The sequence below is a fragment of the Cebus imitator genome, unplaced genomic scaffold, assembly GCF_001604975.1.
Source record: "Cebus imitator isolate Cc_AM_T3 unplaced genomic scaffold, Cebus_imitator-1.0 Scaffold60, whole genome shotgun sequence".
In the NCBI taxonomy this organism is placed as follows: domain Eukaryota; kingdom Metazoa; phylum Chordata; class Mammalia; order Primates; family Cebidae; genus Cebus; species Cebus imitator.
This window is the reverse complement of record NW_016107375.1, coordinates 3811016-3824881: the sequence shown is the minus strand read 5'-3', so window position 1 is coordinate 3824881 and position 13866 is coordinate 3811016. Positions and strand designations below refer to the sequence as shown.

The 13866-nt window shown below is 37.0% G+C and overlaps 1 protein-coding gene across 9 annotated transcripts in view; it reads right to left on the bottom strand.

Annotated features, from left to right (window-relative positions):
* SMAD2 (SMAD family member 2) overlaps nucleotides 1–13866 on the bottom strand; it is an 87464-nt gene that overhangs the window by 54971 nt on the left and 18627 nt on the right. The window lies entirely within an intron of this gene.

Below are 13866 nucleotides of genomic sequence, written 5' to 3'. Positions count from 1 at the left end.
AATATTTTCACAAAAAAAGGTTTTCTCACTTTTTAGAACTTCAATCTACTCTTAAAAGACTATACAAAAATACATTGAAAATTTATAAGCCCACTCTCCCCCAGGTTTTAAACTTTCATAACTACCAGGAAGCAAAATCTACAGTTACAAGAAGGGAAAATGCATAAAGTGTGAAGAAATCAAGAATAAAGAAATAAACATGGCAAACTGCAGAGAAAAGCTGTAGTCCAGTTTCACCTGCCCCTGAAAGAAACTTTTTATTTTTTTTTCATTTTCATCTAAACAATTTGCATAGTGAGTAAAGTTAGAGGGTTTCTCTTCCCAATTTAAGGAATAACCTGTCTTCTCCATAGGAGTCATTTTTATTAAGCTGTTTTGTCTATTCGGTGTCAGTTTACAAATATAAACATGTGTTCATATATCTATCCACATTCCCACCACCTTATTCCTACATAAAAGTAGCAAACGTTACCTTGATTTTGTATACCTTGACTTTTTTTTTTTTTTTTTGCTTAATTTGCTGTAAGTCATTCCTTGTAAGTTCACACAGAATTTAGAAAACACTGTCCCCTCAATTTTCTAGAATCCACTACTGATAATAAGTCTAACATAACTTTTATTCCTGATCCTTTGATTAAAAATTGATTTGCTCCAGAAGCTCTTAATATCTTATCTGTGGTTCTGAAATTTCATCATGTTCTAAAAGGGTATGTATGCAGTGTTTATTCTTTTTCTCATCAACTGCTCTGAGCACTTAATTGATACTAAAATTCTTTGAGTCTTATTTTTTATTATTTCTTTGATTATTTTCTTCCCTATTTTCCCTGTAGTCTCTCGTGGAACTTAAGATTTCAGCCTTCTAGTACTGCTGTATCAGTTAAGACTTTTCTATATGTGATTCACATTCCAAGATCTGAGTAACCTCTCCTTCCACTGCTGTTTCCGCTCTCATTCCTTAGCTCTTATGCTTTTCCTTCTTTGCCAAGTTTCGTGAGATATAGGAAAAAGGAAAATATGTGTTCAATCTGCATATTTAATAAAGTTCCCAAAAGCATCCTTTTTAGAAAGTAAAGAGGTCTGTAGTCTTTACATCACACACCCCAAATACTGCAATTGCAGTTTTCAAAGTGTATCTTTATGAATACAATCATGCTTACATTTTCATGAGTTTGTTCCTGAATAATAATGATCAGACAACAGTTTCTAAGCACACTTGGCACATACTCTTAACATTAAAGAAGATCCAGCCGGGTGTGGTGGCTCACGCCTGTAATCCCAGCACTTTGGGAGGCCAAGGCAGGTGGATCACAAGGTCAGGAGATGGAGACCATCCTGGCCAACATGGTGAAACCCCATCTCTACTAAAATACAAAAAATAGCCAGGAGTGGTATCGTGCAACTGTAGTCCCAGCTACTCAGGAGGCTGAGGCAGGGGAATCACTTCAACCTGGAAGATGGAGGTTGCAGTGAGCCGAGATTGTGCCACAATACTCCACCCTGGCNAAAAAAAAAAAAAAAAAAAAAAAAAAAAAAAAAAAAAAAAAAAAAAAAAAAAAAAAAAAAAAAAAAAATCCTAACACAAGATGAAAAGTTATTCCCCATCAAACTGGCTAACTTTCATAGATAATCTGCTAAGATTCATTTCCAGTGTACACAAAGTGCATTCCTACTCTAACCTCTCCATAATTCCAATATTTTGGTTTAAAAACAAATATATACATTAGGCACACACCACATGAAAAGAATAATTTTTTTTAATATTCCCTCTTCTCAGGATGGTCATGACAGTGAAGAAGACTGCCATGATTAAAATACACATGACAAATAAGATAAATTGTAATGGGAATTACAGGTATACAAAGAAACAACACCTAACTTTGTCTTAGGTGTCAGTAAAGGTTTTCCTGAGGAAACATTTGCACCCCCTTAAAAGGCAGCTTGCCATTTATTCATTTCTTCTTGCATTCAACAATTTTTTTTTTGGCCCATCTATTGTGCCTGTATTTACCTGTTTATTCTCAAATCCATTCTGTGTTACTCATCTGCAAACTACACTTTTGAGCTGGGACTGGTAGGAAGAAGAGAAACCCTTTGTAGCAAGGTACTGGCAGTGGGGGATGGAGAGTAAATGGCAAATTTCTAAGGGCAGAGAGATCAACCAGCAGAGAACTGCAATACACAGAAGGAAAGAATAGGTATTAGGGAGACAGAACAGAGTTGATTAAGAAAAGGTTACAAATTACAGGTTTTTGCTTGAAAAACCAGTTGAATGAAAATACAATTGGGCAAAATATGAAGTATTTGGGGAACACAAGTGTTATGTTAGTCAAGCTAAATTTGCTGTGGCTACAAAATTCCAGAAGGAAGTGTCCAATAACCAGGTAGAAACAAAGGTCTGAAGCTGAGCAGAGAAATCAGACAAGTGGTAATTAAACACTGGTATACGGGGGAGTACAGAAAGCGCCAAGTTCAGTGGGAAAAAAAAAACAAAAACTAAGAAATACATATAAAGGACTTATCAGATGGGGAAAAAGTGGATGATTAGGGAGATAGGTGTTATGAATGCAAAGGACAATTTATAGCAACACAACAAGATAACACAACTTTTAAGTGCCAACACTAGGATTTGAATCGAGCAGCATGATGCCAGAGAACAAGTACTTGATTGTGTCAATACACTTTGTTGCACATAACAATCTGGAGCTAAGACATAAAAAGACCCATCAATAAAAGCTGAGCTCTCTATACAATCAACAGAGCTATCCATGCCTGACAACTTAGTCCATTAGATGGGATTAGAATGACACATTTATCTCCAACTCCTTTCTCAATCTATAAATCATTTAGTCTTTCAGTCTCCACCTTCCACCTTCTCTGATGCATACTGCATGTCACCCTACTACTAAAAAATCCTTCGATATTTGCAAAAAATGACAGTGAAATGACTTAATATCCTTTAAGAACACATAAACAGTGTAATGCTTAAGAGAACAGATTCTGAAGCCAGTTAGCCAAGTACAAATGCCAAGGATGCCACTTACTGGTTGTATGGCAACCTCTATACACCCGTTTTCTCAGCTGTAAAACAGGGATAATAACAGTATCTATCTTAAAGCCAATATAATAACCTCTATAAAAAATGTAATGTGAGCCACGTACGTACTTTTTTTCTAGTGACATTTTAAAAAGGAAACAGGTGACATTTTAATGATGTATTTAACCCAATACATCCAAAATGCCATCATTTCAACATGCAATCATATAAAAAACAAGATTTTAAAACATTTTTTTCATAGTAAGTCTACAAAATCTGCTGGGTACTTTACACTTACAGGACAACTCAACTAGGACTAGCCACATTTCAAGTACTCAACAGCTACACAAAGGTATTGTCTATTAATATTGAATGGTCCAGCCCTAAGCACTCAAAATTTCTGCCCTCTCTCCCTATTCCATATTCTCCACAAAACTGTTCATAAACACCTCTATTTAATGACTGTAGGATCCGTAGAGATGTGTCATTTTTCATTCCTAATATTTAAATTTATCTGTCTCCCCCTTTCCATCCTCTTTCAATCTGTGTTGCTAAGTGGTCAATTACATTAATCTTTTCAAAGAACCAACTTTTTCTTAGCTTTGTCAATTTTCTCTATGTAAAATTATTTTCCACTCACTAATTTCTATTCATCTTCATTATTTCCTTACTTCTGTCTTTTTAGGTTTGATTTCCTATTCCTTTTCTACCTCCTTAAAAAAGGTTTCTTTTCCAATGCATAAATTTAAGACTATAAATTTCATCTTAGCATTACAGCAGCATTCCAGATCATTGTAGTTCACCTTCATTTTCAATTAAAGTATTTTCTAATATCCATCGTAATGTCTTCTTTGAATCATATATTATTCATAAGCATAGTATTTAATTAACAGGCAGTTGGAAATTTTTTTTTGTTCTTTTTATTAACTGTAATAAAAACAACACATTCATTTATTAAAATCCAATGATACTTGCTGAGGCTTTATGGCCCCAGCACACGGTCAATTCTAGTAGAATTTCCATGTGCAAGGGAAAAGATGCTCAATATCACCATTAATAGTTTCAATGTTCTATGTATGATAATTAGATCAAACCTGCTAATTGCAATGTATATATGTGTCCTATATGCCTGCATCCATTGTGGTGGCATATTTGTCTGTTTCTTTTAGTTCAAAATAAAATTTTTGGTTTATAGATGTTCAGGTTATTTTACTAGGTACAGATTATGGATTGTGGTAACTCTGGTGGATCAATCCCCTTACACTATAAAATGTAGTTCTCTTTTTCTACTAGTGTTTACTGTATTAAAGTCCCCTTTGCCCAATTAATACGTCCATACTTATTTCTTTCAGTTAGCATTTGGATGGTGTATCTTTTCCCATCATTTTCTCTCAACCTTTCTAGGTACTTATATTAAGTAATTATTATTTGTCCAGTCTGATAATTTTTGCCATTTGCTTGGAATATTTAGCCTATTTCTTTCCATTTAATTACTAATTTAGCTGTCTGTTTTATATTTTTTTCTTGCCTTCTTTCAAATTTATCACATATTCTGTATCCAATTTTTCTCTGTATTCATTTGTTACACATTCTTCCTTTTCTTTTTGTGGTTACCCTACATAGTTCCTTATTCGTCCTTCACTGGACATAATCTCATACATATACTTTTACTACTTCCTCTATAAGGCCAGAATTATAGAACACTGCTGAGTAGCAATTTTGCTATGAACAAGACTACCTCTGGTTTGTCCCTGTTCGGAGGACAAGGCTCTGCCCAGCTTTCATTTGAAAGGCTAGCAGATCCTTATCTTCTAGGTACCTAGATACTTTAAGAATAGCTTTGTTTTTAAGAGATTTCTGGTTTAGCTCTTTAGCCTAAGCAGCTCCAGAATTTGGCAATGTCTACAGAGGGAAGAAACTGGGTGTGTTGAAAATCATCAGTGTGTATTCACCACTTCCTCAAGTGCTTTCAACTCTCACCTATTGTTCAAGTCGCTTCCCCTAGAGAATCTTTATCTCAATGCCACAGGACTAGAAAATATCCCAATCTCCTTTTCGGAGGTTTTGGTTTATCTCTTCCGCCCAGTTGAACTATGGAATTTAGCAAATATATCGAGAGGATTCTCTGTGTTTAAAGGTCCCTCACATTTTCAATGTGCCACTCAGGCTGCAGCCCAAAGGCCTCCTCTACTCTGTACCCATAAATAACAATGCCTCACGATCAGCTGCAGACCTCTCAGCTCACTTGTGAAAGGTATTCTTCCAGAGTGCAAAATTTTGCTTTCTTTAAACATTTTTACACCCACTGTTCTCTATCTCTAAATATATAATTTTTGTAAATTACCTGACTTACTTCTCCGGTTTTTTTTTTTTTTTTTTTTTTTTTTAATTTTTTTTTTTTTTTTACTTAGAGTCTTGGACTACCAAGAACTACTGCATCCTATCCCCTCAAATTTTCTCATTCCATTTCAGCAGTAAATCTTCCCCAACTATTAATCTTTGAGTTGAAATAATTTTATGTTGATTACTTTAATTTCAAAATAAGACACAAGATCACTTTTGAGAACAGAAATGGAGAGTTAAGATTTGAGAAGAATGGGAAAAGATTTAGAAACCTAGCCCTGAGAAATCTAGAAAATCAATCAGAATGAAACAGAAAATGTGTCAGGTATATACTATCAGGCTATATATTTAAGAAGTATTCCATAGATGGAATTCCGCTTATTAGGATGTAGAAAGTTACAATAGACCATCCCTTTCATTCTAATAAGCAAAACTAGCCAGATAAGCTACAAAATCATGGTTTCTCTGAACCGGAGAGTTAAGGATACAAAGTAGGTTAAGTAGAACTAATTCCAAAGTGTTGAGCCTTGAGAGAAGAGAGGCTGCATGGATGGTCTCATTCCTGGTGGAGTGGCTAAAGAGGAATAATCCTGCCATAAATGAAAGTAAGAAGAAACCAGACTGACATGACATATTAAAACTGCAAGGATCCCACAGAGTAAGCCTGTATCAATCCCAGCCACTCATTCCCATGGGTTTCCACTAAGTACTTGCAAAAGTATGTCAAAGATTGGGGAACAGGGCTGAAAAGCTGAGAGGGATCTCCTAAGAAGCTTAAGATCTCCCACAAATGCAAAGAATCTACCCTTTGAATGGGATGTGGGGGGAGGGACAGGCAAGAAAGGTGATAAAAAAAATGATCCCAAGAGACTCTAGACATTGAGCTGCCAAGGGCTGGGGTGGAAAAGGAGAGATGAGAGAAAAACTTTCACCCAGATACTCGGGACATTGACTTACCAAGGCTGAAATGAGCAGTGAACTTGAAGACAGGATAGGCTTGCTAAGAGAAATCTCTGGAAGGTATTACTAGCAGAAAGATCTCTCACTAGGCACAAAAGCTTGGAGGCAGGACTACAGAGGTGGGGGGAGGGAAAGAAAATCAGAATGACCAAGGAATTGACAGCTGAGCTACAGAAAATTCTCTCATGGTTCAGCTACAAACCAAAAAGAGATATCCAAAATCATACCTGGACAACAAAACTGACAAAATGGGAAGTCGTTCTCGTATCCTCAAAACACGTGAACTAAATCAAACTGAAGTGGAAAGCAAGCCCAGGACTAGCTCAACTACATATCTTAAAGACTTACCAGGCTGACACAAGAAATGATGGACCATTTTCTAAGGTAAATATTCTTTACTTCAATCTCTATTGTTTTTATACAAATGTTCAGCATTCAATCAAAAATTACAAGATATGGGGAGTAGCAAACAGTCAAAACATGAATTAATAACATTGGATAACTATGAAAAGAATGCTAAAGAAGCTGATGGAAGAGATGGCAACATGAATAATGAAAGAATTTCATCAGACATCGAAGCTACAAAAGAAGACCACAGGAAGATGTTAGAAATGAAAAATACAGTATTAGAAATTGAAGATATCATTAGATGGGCTTAACAGAAATGAACAGGGAACTTGAACACAGGCCAAATTAAAGTATGCATATTTAAACACAAACAGGAAAAAAAAAATTGGGGGGGAAAAAAACTCAGATTATCCAAAACCAAATCTCAGTTGGATGTAACTGGAATGCCAGAGGAAGATGAAAGAGAATGAGGAAGAAAAAAAATGTACGAAGAGATAATGGCCACAAACTTTTCAAGAGATGACAGATACTAACCCACATATGGAAAGAAAACACATTCATGGTCAACCTGCTGAATATTAAAGATAAAAGTGAGGATTAAAGGCTGAGCTAGGATGACAGTTAAGAATCCCTAGGAGCCCCAGACAGAAAGAAAACCTGCATCCATTCGCAAGCTCTTTTCCAAGAGCCTCAACTGAGTGTTCTTGAAAAAGGAAGAAAATGGGAGAGAGCTCCTTCCTCCCGCTTGGTGGCATCTCATTTCAACCACGCAGAAGACGCAGGGAGGTCTACCAAACCCAAGGGCAAGCAAAAATGCCCTGCCTTCATGGGGAAGAGTAGAGCAAAAGACATGTGCTGTTGGGTTGGGAGATTTGTGGAGCACAACTTACTGGCCCACCTCCCACACATAAACATGCCTTTCACTCCGTAACAATAACCACCACATTATACTGCCAGAGGAAGGGAGGAAACGTTGTCACCACCAGTCCCAGACAAAGGTACACTGATGCTGAGGAATGAGAGGCAACAGCTGTTTGATATTGAAAAAGGGACAAGAAACTGGCTTGGGCCCAAGATCTCGTACTAATACAATAGCAAAGGTTTGTTACTACTAGACGCAAAAATCCTTAACAAAATATTAGCAAATCACATTCAGCAACATAATAGAAAAGGTCAACATCACTAAGTAGGGTTTATCCCAAGGAACAAAACTGGTTTAACATTTAAAAATCAAGCACCTCACTTAAGAGTATAAAGGAGAAAACACCCCTATGATTTTCTCAAATGAGCAAGAAAAAAAGGCATCTGAAAATGTTAATTCAATACTCAGCTATAATTTAAAACCCCCAGCAGCACTAGAAAAGACTTCTTCAACCTGAAAAGGACATCTACGAAAAACCTAAGGCTAACATCATATGCCATGAAGAAACATTAAATCTCTCCCTTACAACTGGGAATAAGACAAGGTTGTCCACGGTCACCCATTCTATTCAGTAATGCATTGAATGTTCTTGCCAGGACAACTACACAACCAAGAAAAGATACATTGGAAAGAAAAAAATAAAACTGACTTTATTCTCCAGTGATGTGACTGTCTTCATAGAAAAGTACATGGAATCTACAAAAACACTGAACAAGTTGGCAAAGTTTCAAGATACAGGGTGGTCAAGAGGCAAATTCAACATACAAAAACTATTTCTACATAAAAGCAAAAACATCTGGAAAATGAAATTTCAAGAAATATACTTCAAACAAGATATTTTCTATATATCTAAAGAAAGATATTCAAGACCTCGACACTAAGAATTACAAAATACTGCTAAGAAAAATGAAAAACACTGACCAAAGAGAGACCGTGTTCACAGACTAGAAGACTCATTTTGCTTAAATGTCCATTCTTTCCAATTTGATATATGGATTCAGTTTAATCCCTACCAAAATTCCAGCAGAGTTAAGACATTCGTATGACATAAAGTTCATCTGGAAAAACAACAACAACAAAAAAAAAACTAGAATAGCCAAGCCATTCTTGAAAAAGGAAACTGGAGGACTTACACCACCTTATTTCAAGGCTTACTAAAAAGACGCAGTAATCAAGATTATAGAGTAGGCATAAGAAGAAAAGATCAGTGGAACAGAACAAGTGTAGAAATAGACCCATACATATTGTCAACTCATCTTCCACTAAGGCACAAGGTCAATCTAGTTTTCAACAACTTTTCAACATACATGGAAAATAATAAGCCTCAACCACAATTACATACTATCTTCAATGGGAAAGCAGAATCTTAAGCTTATAGAAGAAAACACAGAATACATTCATGACCTTAAAACATTAAAAACCATTAACCACAAAAGAAATACAGGTTGAGCCAGGCATGGTGGCTCACGCCTGTATTCCCAGCACTTTGGGAGGCCAAAATAGGCAAACTGCTTGAGCTCAAGAGTTTGAGATCAGCCTGGGACAGGATGGCAAGACCCCATCTCTACTTAAAAAAGAAAAAAAAAAAAAAAAAGCTGGGTATGGTGGTGCGTGCCTGTGCTCCCAATTACTCAGGAGGCTGAGGTGAGAGGATCATTTGAGCACAGACATGCAGAGGCTGCAGTGAGCCAAGATCACTCCACTGCACTCCAGGCTGGGTGAGAGTATGAGACCCTGTCTAAAAAAAAAAAACAAAAGAAAATACAGACTGACCATCCCAAATCTGCAAACTGAAATATAAAATCCTCCAAAATCTGAAATTTCTTGAGTACCATCATGACACCCAAAGAAAATGGTCATTGCAGTATACAGCTGTAATGCAAGTATTCCAAAAATTAGAAAAAATCTGAACCACTTCTGGTCCCAAGCATTTTGGGTAAGGGATACTCAAATCCACCAAAACTTAGAATGTCTGCTTGCTTATCCAAAGACACCAGAAACTGGGGCAAAATTTTTTTTACAGTACATGTATCTGACAAAGGGCTATCTTAAATGTACAAAGAACTCCTGCAAATCACAGAAAAAGATGAGCTCAGCAATTTTTGTTAAATAGAAAAGAACAAATTACAGACATTTCATAAAAGAGGATACAGGAGCACATTAAGAGGTATTTAGTATCACCAAGCATCAGGAAAACGCAAAGTACAACCATAATGCAATACCATTTCACACCATCTAGAATGGTTTAAAAATTTTCTGACACTACAAAACGTTGGTGAGGGGGAGTGTATTAGTATACTACTGCTGCTGTAACAAATGATCATAATTACAGCACAAATTTAGCAAAATCAGTTTCAATGAACTAAAGTCACAGTGTTGGCTGGACTGACTCCTCCTGGAGTGTCTGAGGGGAAGTTCACCCTTGTCTTTTTCAGCTTCTAGTAGTTACCAGAAATCCTTAGCTTGTGCTGCCCCTTTCTCCACCTTCAGAGCACATCATTTCAATCTCTGCTTCCACTGTCACATTGCCTTCTCTTCTGTATTCAAATCTCCCTCTACCCTCTTCTAATAACACTTGGCATTACATTTAAAGCCCACCCAGATAATCCAGGATAATCTCCCCATCTCAAGATCCTTAACTTAATCACATCTGTAAAGTCTCTTTTGCCATATAAAACAACATGCACAGGTTCTTGGGATGAGAACCTGAATCTTTGGAGACCATGATTCAGCCTACTACATCAAGCAACCAGAACACTCAAACGCTGCCGAAATGAAAGTGTAGAATGGTATAGCGCATTTGGAAAACGGGCAAGTTCCAAATAGTTAAACATAGATCTACCCTGTATCACACATTCAGGAAAAATGAATACGTATGTCCACAAAAAGAAACCTGTATGAGAATGTTCATAGTAGCCACATTAATAATAGCAAAAAACTAAAAACAGCCAAAATATCCAAAGAAAACAAAAAAATTCTGGCGTACTCATAAAAACACTGCTTAGAAACAAAAATGAATGTGCATATACACTTCACAACATGGATCAGTCTCCAAAATATGCTAGGCAAAAGACAAAAAGATATAGACTGATTTCATTCATGGCTTCCTGCAACAGGCAAAACTAATCTAATGACAAGTCAAAATGATCGTCTCAGAGGCCTCAAGGAAGAGAAGTGGAAATGTTTGGACAGAAGCACAAAGTACCTTTCTAGGGGTGTAAAAGTGTCCTCTATCTTTGTTTTATTCCCCCACCCCTGCATATCCACTGTTGAATTCCTGAATGTTTTCTATGTTATTTGAAAGGTAGTCACACGTGAGTACAAATTATCAAAAGCTCACAGAACTGGCCGGGCCCAGTGGCTCACGCCTATAATCCCAGCACTTTGGGAGGCTGAGGCGGAGAAATCACTTGAGTCCAGGAGTTTGAGACCAGCCTGGGCAACATGGCGAAATCCCATTTGTACAAAAAATACCGAAAAAGTTAGCCATGTGCGTGTCTATAGGCCAGCTACTTGAAAGGATCACTTGAGTTCAGGAGGCAGAGGTTGCAGTGAGTCAACATCGTGCCACTGCACTCCAGCCTAGGTGACAGGGTAAGACTCCATTTCAAAAACACAGAACATTTAAAATTTGTGCATTTTAGCATATGTAAATTACAATTAAAAAAAATTTAAAAGATGCCTGAACAAACACATTAAGAAGTTCCTAAATAAACTAAATAGACTTCTTTACTGAAGAACATCTCAAAAGCATCAATCTACCAATGCACATTGCCAATTTCAGAAGGAAGGAGGTTGCAAGTGACCAAAGATGTAAGCTTAGAAGCGTCTGTCCACAACATGCAGATGTACCTATGTAAGTACATCTAGGCAAATGTTGGTGGATGGGAGATGGAAGGGGTATTATTTTAAGGACAAAAACTGAGAGCCAAAATGACAGCCAATCACAGACTTATGTGAGGCACTGACAAAATGGTTGTTGTAACAGAGCTATACAGTTGACAAAAACGGGGTTTTTTTTTTTTGTCAATCCCTTGAACAACACAGGTTTAAACTGTATAGGTCCACTTATTCACAGATTTTATTCAAGAAATATTGCAAAATGCCTTGGAGATTTGAGACAATCTGAAGGAAAAAAAAAGGCTCAGATAAACCAGGTAGACTACAAACACTGAAAAAAACTCACAAAAAGGTATGTTATAAATGCATAAAAGATATGTAGCTACTAGTCTATCATTTACCACCATGAAATATAAAAATCTACTATAAAAAGTTAAAATTTATCAAAACTTACACACAGACCAAACATGGAACCATTTACAGTCAAGAGAAATGTAAACATACAAAGGAAGTATGTAATCATAACTACATAAGATTAACCATAGTACATACTGTATTACTGTAATAATTCCATAGCCACCTCCTGTTGCTATCACAGTGAGCAGAAGTGCTGCGAATACCCACCGAGTGAGGCTAATCATCTCTGCATGAGCAGTTCTTCTCTCCAGTAAATTGAGTATCACAGTAAAAAGTGATTTCTCACATTTCTCAGGTATTTTTCACCATGTGTAGTGCAATACCATAAGCCTTAACTCATACCATGAGATCCATACGATGTGCCACTAGTGATGCTCAAAGTGCTCCCAAGTAGCAGAGAAAAGTCATGACATTACAAGAAAAACTCAAATTGCTTGGTATATATCGCAGACTGAGGTCTGCAGCTGCAGTCACCCGCCATTTCAAGATAAATGAATCCAGGGTAAAAACCACTGTAAAAAAAGAAAAGGAAATTTGTGAAGCTGTCACTGCAGCTACACCAGCAGGTGTAAAGACCTTGCACCTTTTGTGAAACAACTTTTATCTCATATTGGAAATGCAGGTTTTATACAGGTACAGAATTACTATAAAGGCAGGCATACCTATAGACTATCACATTGTTCAAGAAAAAACGAAGTCATTATATGGCAACCTAAAGCAAAATGAAGGTGAAGGATCTAAAGCTGAAAAATTTAATGAAAGCAAAAGATGGTCAAGAATTTGGAAAAAAGTATGGCTTAAAAAATGTCAAGATTAACAGGAAAGGAGCTTCTGCCAACCAAGAGGCAGTAGATGAGTTCCCAGGCACCATTAAGAAAATCATTGAGGAGAAAAGGTATCTGCCTGAACAGGTTTTTAATGCAGACCCAAGTGCTCAATTCTAGGGATAAAAACTAACACAAAAGACATTTATTAGCAAAAAGAGAAGCAAGCACCAGGATTTGAGGCAGAAAAGGACAGGTTAACTCTACTGTTTTGTGCAAATACAGTCAGGTTTATGATCGGGACTGCCCTTCTCTATAAAGCTGCTGACCTCCAATCCTTGAAAGGAAAAGATAAACGCCAGCTGCCACAACAAAAAGGCCAGGGCAACCAGAATCCTTTTTTCTGGATTCGTTCCATCAATGCTTTGTCCATGAAGTCAAGAAGGAGCCTGCCAGTAAAGGACTGCCTTTTAAAGTTCTTTTGACATTAGACAATGCCCCTGGTAACCCACAATCCCATGATTCCAACACCAAATGTGTCAAAGTGATCTACTTGTCCCAGAACATATTAATAACATCTCTAAATCAGTCTCTAGATCACGGAGTGGTAAGGACCTTTAAGGCTCATTACACACGGTACTCCATGGAAAAAACTGTCATTGCTATGAAAAAGAACTCTGATAGAGTGTCATCAAAGTATGGAAGGATTGTGCCATTGAAGATGCCCTTGCTGTTACAGGAAAAAAAAAAAAAAGCATGAAAGCCATCAAGTCCAAAAAGTTACATTCCTGCTGGAGAAAACAGTGTCAAGATGTGCCCGACTTCACAGGATTTGTGCCAGAGCCTATCAAGGAAATCATACATGACTGTGGATATTGGGGGGAGTAAAAAAGGTAGGGGAGTAAAGGGTTTCAAGACATGGATCTTGGAGAAATTCAAGGGCTAACAGACTCCACACCAGAGGAATTAACAGAAGATGACATAATGGAGATGAGTGCCTCTAAACCAGCTCCCCAATGAGGAAGATGCAGAAGCAGCAGTGTCAGAAAACAAATTGACATAAGATAATCTAGCAGAAGGGTTCTAGTTATTCAAGGCGCTTTTGACTTCTTTTATAACATAAATTCTTCTATGACATGGGCACTGAAACTAAAGCAAAAGGTGGAAAGAGGATTGGTACCACACAAACATTTTCAGAGAAATGAAAATGAAAAAAAGGCAAAAATGACTTATTTTCA